The 6,684-nt window shown below is 44.9% G+C and overlaps 2 long non-coding RNA genes across 2 annotated transcripts in view; both read left to right on the forward strand.

The window, feature by feature from the left end:
* The window catches only part of LOC109303032, a 243,262-nt gene that overhangs the window by 87,738 nt on the left and 148,840 nt on the right, over nt 1–6,684 (forward strand). The gene's annotated exons all lie outside the window — the stretch shown is intronic.
* LOC109303033 overlaps nt 5,060–6,684 on the forward strand; it is a 4,066-nt gene continuing 2,441 nt past the window's right edge. The window contains exon 1 of the long non-coding RNA XR_002098992.1: nt 5,060–5,191. This is a non-coding gene — a long non-coding RNA (uncharacterized LOC109303033). The remainder of the gene's footprint in view (nt 5,192–6,684) is intronic.

The raw sequence follows: 6,684 nt of genomic DNA on the forward strand, positions 1-6,684 counted from the left end.
AGGCATTGGGGGAGTCACTGTTCCCCCGAGCACAGCCAGGAGTGACCAGGAACAACGGTCACAAGCTAGCAGAGGGTAGATTTAGGTTAGACATCAGAAGGCGCTATTTCACGGTCAGGGCGGCTAGGGTCTGAAACCAGCTTCCAAGGGAAGTGGCGCAGGCTCCTACCCTGGGGGTTTTTAAGAAGAGGTTAGATGAACACCTTGCTGGGGCCGTTTGACCCCAGTACTCTTTCCTGCCATGGCAGGGGGTCGGACTAGATGATCTTCTCAGGTCCCTTCCGACCCTAGAAACTGTGAAACTATGAAACAGGCAAGGCCAGCTCCCTGGCAACACAGTTAGGAGAGGAGGTGACTAGCCAACAGTGGTGAAAGAACAGGTTAGGGACTATTTAGAAAAGCTGGACATATACAAGTCCATGGGGATGGATGGGATGCATCTGAGGGTGCTGAGGGAGTTGGCTGATGTGATTACTGAGCCAGTGGCCATCATCTTTGACAGTGCATGGCAATCAGAAGTCCTGGATTATTGGAACAGGGCAAATATAGTGACCATATTTTAAAAAATGAAAAAGGAGGATCCAGGGAACTATTGACCAGTCAGCCTCACTTTAGTCCCTGGAAAAATCATGGAGCAGATCCTCAAATAATTCATTCTGAAGCACGTGGAGGAGATGAAGATGATTAGGAACAGTCAGCATGGATTCCTCAAGGGCAAGTCATGCCTGAGCAACCTGATTGCCTTCTATAACAAGATGACTGGCTGTGTAGATGCAGGGAGACCAGTGAATGTGGTATACCTTGATTTTAGCAAGGCTTTTGACACGGTCTCCCACAACATTCTTGCAGGCAAGTTAAGCCAGTAAGAACGGTAAAATGAATAGAAAACTGACTGAAGCATCGGGCTCAGAGGGTAATAATCAATGGCTCAATATCTAGTTGGCAGCTGGTATCAAGTGGAGTGCCCAGGGGGTCAGTCCAGGCACTGGTTTTGTTCAATATCTTCATCAATGACCTGGAAGATGGGATGGAGTGCACCCTCAGCAAGTTTGCAGATCACACCAAGTTGGGAGGAGTACTAGATACATTGGAGAGTAGGGCTAGGATTCAGAGTGACCTAGAAAAATTGGAGGATTGGGCCAAAAGGAATTTCATGAGGTTCAACAAGGACAAGTGCAAAGTGCTGCACTTAGGGCAGAGCAGTCCCATGCACTGGTACAGGTTAGAGGCTGACTGGCTGGGAAACTCTGCAGAAAAGGATTGGGAGTTACAAGGGATAATAAGCTGAATATAAGCCAACAGTGTGCGTTTGTTGCCAAGAAGGCTAATGGCATACTGGACTGCATTAGTAGGAATGTTGCCAGCAGGTCAAGGGAAGTGATTTTTCTCCTCTTCTCAGCACTAGTGAGGTCACATCTGGAGTACTGTGTTCAGTTTTGGGCCACCCACTACAGAAAGGAAGTAGACAAATTGGAGGGAGAGGCTGAGGGACCTGGATTTATTTAGTTTAGAGAAGAGAAGACTGAGAGGGGATTTAATAGCAGCCATCAACTACCTGAAGGGGTTGAAAGAGGGTGGAGATAGACCAGGGATGGGCAAAATATCGCCCGCAGGCCATATCTAGCCCACCAGGCCATTCTATTCATCCCACAGGGCTCCTAAAAATTTAGAAAATTAATATTTATCTGTCCCTGGCTGCCTGTCAGATGACAGGAACCAGGGGCAGTAGGACACGGGGGAGCTGGCAGCAGAGCTAAACAGCTTCAGCAGCAAGCCTGACCTTCTGCCTGGCCCAAGTCTGGGCTCTATGAAGCTGGGCTGGCTCCCTCTTCTCCCTGCTTGAGCAGTGAAACCAGGTTCCATAAAGCCCTTGGTAACCCGGACCCCATGCTCCTGCCACTCTGCTCTGGGCCCTGCCAGCACTGGTCCCAGTGCACCAGTACAGATCACATGCTCCTGCCTGACTGTCACTACACTCCACATGCCCACTTGCTACCCCTTCCTCCCGCTTACCACTGCCATTTTCCCATTCACCATGTGCTGCCCGCCACTCTCCGGCATCATGTGGTTCCCAGCTGCAGCGCTCAGACCACAGGAGCAGCTGGGACATGGTGCTAGAGCAGCAGGGGAGACAGGGATGGGGAAGTGGCAGGAGAAGGGCAGCAGTGGCAGACGGGGCAAGTGGCAGTGAGTGGGAGCATGGAGCCTGTGCTAGTGCCCTGGGGCCAGGAGCAGCAGGAATGCAGAGCCCAGGCTTGCAGGAGCATTGGTGGGGGCTCTGCCTTCCATTAAATACACCTTCCAAATTCCAAAGGGAATGCAAGTACCAATGCATATCTTACAGGCTGAAAATCTTTTAGTTTAATGTCTAGACCATGCCTGTAGAGGTCAAAATGGGGAACTGTAATTACAAAGTGCCCAGTTTTTCAGACAAATAAGCATTTTTGTATGTTGCAGATTCTCAAGTTTTCTTGGCTTGCTTTAGAGTCCTTTGCAAGTTGTGGTTCCCACTATAAAGTTTTCCATAATTATCGATATCAGTATTATTTCTGGGTTGGTACTTGTAATTGTAAGTAAAATGAGTGGCTTTAAGCACTAGGAAAGGTTTTGGTGCAGCAGAAGATGCCAAAGGAATTATTGCTGTTTACCAAGATTATGGGGTATCAGTTCTTTTAACTTTAGAGAGGAAATTAGCCCTATCAGTCTGGAGTCAGGCAGGACATAAGGCATGCTGGCACCTTGGAGGCTAACTGATTCAAGGGAGCATGACCTTTCACAGGCGACAGGCTACTGCTGTTAACATTAGAAAAGGAGCAAGGTGCAATCAGTTGATACAAGCAATATTATGTGGCATAGCAGAAGAGGCAGAGGCCACCCTTACTGGGCTTGTAAGCTAGCACTGGTGGTAACAAGATATCCTCAGGAAGACAAGGAATGTGATTTTGGCTAGGACTTTCCCCAGGGTGCAAGGTAGCAGAGAAACTCCATGCCTCTCTTTCCCCCGTATCCTTTCCCAGCATAGCACCTGAACAGGGTTTGCCAACATCTGGCCCTGCACTTTCAAAGCAAACAGTTTCACTTCTGTTAAAAAAATAGTTTAAATCCACACATACTTGAACAAATACAGATGAATAATTAGGCATCAGGCTGACATCAGATCCCAGTAGGAAAACAATTGTTGAGCTGCCACATTATCCTTGTACAGTACAGATGATGATAGATCTGGGATTTGAAGAGATTTCTTCTTCCAGAAAAAACAATCATTTTGCAGTGTTAGCTCTCTAAGCAATAAAGTGTAGCAAAATATATGAGCAGGATTACTAATTATGCTACATCAAGCAGTTCCATTACTTAATAGTTAGACTGGAATGGTATTGTACAGCAAAACATGATGCATGCTGCATGTGTATAGCCTTTACTGTTACAAGAAGTATAAACATACATGGAACAGCTGAATACTTTGACAAACCTATACCAGCTCTTAAGAAGCAACAAAATGTTACATACTAACTGTGTGCATCACATCTCTGACATTCACAGCTGAGGGGAAAGATTTACTTGCAAATGTATGAGTCACAAAATTCTGATAAGGGTGAGCTTGACTGATCATAAGAGCACAAGAGCTCACATGCAAGAGAAATTTTGATTATGAATCTCCACGTCCAATATTTTCATGTGCATCTGAGAGTTGCTCTTCCTTCCTGGAGATGGGAAAGAAAATAAGGAGGATCACCAATGCTGCTGTTTTCTGAGGAACTACATGCAAAAAACCCAGCCATCTTATCACAACAAAAAATTCAACCAGCTCTAGGGAGTGGGGTAAATAAAAGATGCCCTACTATTAAGGTGTTGTATGAAGAGCCAGACTACAAATAGCAGACAACTAAGTTGCAAGTTACCAAAAATACATACATGCACAGAAGGGCCCTGTTTACAGTACACCTAGGAAAACTTAACAATGATTTTTTTTTATTTTATGCATTTAATATATTATAGCAACAAAATACATCCTTAAGGTTAAACATCAAAATGCTTAACTGCTTTGGAAACCCAGAGCCAAGAAATAGCTCAAGTTTAAAAGCAACTTACTCTGGTTTGTTTAAGAACAGTTACCTGTGTGTGCAGGCCATTAAGAAAAGGAATACAGAATATTAAAAATCTTTGGCTGCGTTTTAAGTCAAAGTTAAAAGTAACTATCGTAATTATGGTTTCTTTTTTCTCCAGCCCAGATTCTTATATTTGTAATAAATAAATAAATAAATAAATAAATAAGGGTGAGTCTTTTGCAAGCAGAGTAGGTCTTGCATTGTTCCCTTGCCTAATAATGACCCTTCTTTCCTCCTCTAAATTCAGATTTAAATAAACAAATGGGGACAGTTTGGAAAAGGTCACACTTGAGCACTTAGCAATAGCTGGGAGGAGACTGAAAGAATATTCCATTCCAGTGGAGGAGAGTATCTCCTCTTGCTCCTCTGAATCACTTGCCTGAGCCAGAGACAGTGGTGATGTACTCCTGCAGGAGCAGAGACAACTTGACTGTAATGATGAGAAACAGAATGCAACCCAAAGAACAACCTTGCTCCCATAAACAGGAATGAGCAACACTGATATCTTCATTAAGCAAAGTAAATCTTTCTCCTTCTCCTTTGATCTCTTTGGTTTGAGTTCAGTGTAAACCTACGTGCACAGTAGCTTAACCTGAGGAGTCCTCCATGTGTCCCGTCTTTCCCATACCTGACCTGTATTGAAGACATACGTTGTAAGTTTGTTTCTCACTTTTCATACTCAGCTAGCAGTTTTTTAATTATTTTGTTTCTATAACTATTAAGGCCTGGAATACTGTCAAAAGCTCTCAGAGATGTTTCCCATTGCAATGTATTCACAATCACACAAAGCTCTCTGTTTTAGCTTCTTATTCTTTTCCACGCTTGTTTTTTTAATTAGGAAAATGGTATCACCAGGTAAGTGTCACACTTTTAGCTTCTTTCTTTCCTTGGAGATCTCAGAACAACTACGGAGTCTCTTTCTGGCTGAAGAAGGGTGCTTGTGCCCCAAAGGTTGCAAAGAACGTTGTTCCAACTACTCAGTGGGTCTAATAAAAAATATCACAACTACCCAAAGAACCTTGCCTGTTAACAGTATCCAAAACTCACTAATTGTCATCTTCATGCTGCTTTTTCTGTGCACAGAGGTAATTTTTAATGCCATTTTCCTTCATGTTCACTGATAAACTTGGTCCCTGTGGGGTACAGTATTAATGCTGATAGCTTTTAGATGGCTCAGATTGTAGAAAAATAGGAGATATAAATCAAATTAACTGTAAATCTCTATTCTGTAATGCCTGTTACAGTGACAATGAATTCTGGTTGCTAAGGTAAGTTTTTCTTCTTCTGTTTTACTTCACTGTTAATTCTCCAGCTAAATGAAATACAAATTTAGCAGCATAGGTATGAAAATACCCCCTAAATATGGTTTCCCTGAACCATGGCAATGCTTTTGTTACAGAGCAAGTAAAATGTACTAGGGTTGTGCAAGGCTTCGGACAGAGCTTTGGATCCAGAGAAGTTTGGGACGCTTCGGGGTCAGAAGCAGCACACTCAGGTCGAAGAGCTGCCTTGTTCGGCTTCCCGAAGTGCTTCTGAGCCACCTCGGAGATCCGGCCATAGAGTATAGTGGGGAAACAATAAAATATTTATAACTTTGTTGTTTTTTGTCCAATTTGAATGAAATTTCAGAGGCAGTAGACTCTGCAGAGAAGATGAAGCTTACCAAGTTTCAGTAAGATCAGTTCACGAGTTTTGGAGAAACTGTACCCCAAATTCTTGAAAGCAAAACTCATGTCACGTCTAGGCGTTACAACACAGCGGTGTGAAAACTGCAGTGGTGGTAGGTCTTACTGAGGCCACAAAGCCTGCCAAGTTTCAAGAAGATCAGTGCAGGGGTTTGGGGGGAACTGCCCCACAAGCTGCAGACAAGCAAAACTGGTGCCATGGGTGCTTGTGGGACTGACTGTGTCTGTCTTGTGGCGGGGAGGGGACACACTACTGCAGGCCTGGCTGCTGAGCTGCTGTGTTACCTGTTACCAATCAATCATGATTTACCCAGGGACCAGCTCAATACACAGAACCTAGCTACTACACAATGACTTACCGAGCATCAATGAGCACCTACAAAACCAGGCTAAGGAGAGGAAAGACTCAATACAGACAATCAGCTGCCCCAGGACAAAGACAGTCCTGGCACGAGTTTTGCCTGTCAGCAGTGAGGGGTGCAGGGCCCCAGAATCCCCCTGCACCCATCTCCTCCACAGCTGGCAGTCTTCATGGACTCAGCAGGGGCCACCATCCCTGCAGCTGTCACCCCGCTGCGCCTTAACACATGCAGTATCACCCATGGCACCAGTGTTGCTTGTCCGCAGCTTGGGGTGCAGTTCCCCCTGAACCCCTGAACTGATCTTCTTGAAATTGGCAGGCTTTGTGGCCTCAGTAAGAGCACGGGGGGGGGGGGGGGGTTGACTCCCCCATGGTGTGACACAGAGCCATGACATGAGTTTGGCTTTCACTAATTTGGGGTACAGTGCCCCCCAAACCCTTCCACCGATCTTCTTGAAATTTGGCAGGTCTCATGTTCTCAGCAGAAGCTACTATCCCTGCATGTTTCATCCAAATCAGAGAAAAAACAACA

Source organism: Gavialis gangeticus, unplaced genomic scaffold (assembly GCF_001723915.1).
Source record: "Gavialis gangeticus isolate Ggan-Ray unplaced genomic scaffold, GavGan_comp1, whole genome shotgun sequence".
Taxonomy (NCBI): Eukaryota; Metazoa; Chordata; order Crocodylia; family Gavialidae; genus Gavialis; species Gavialis gangeticus.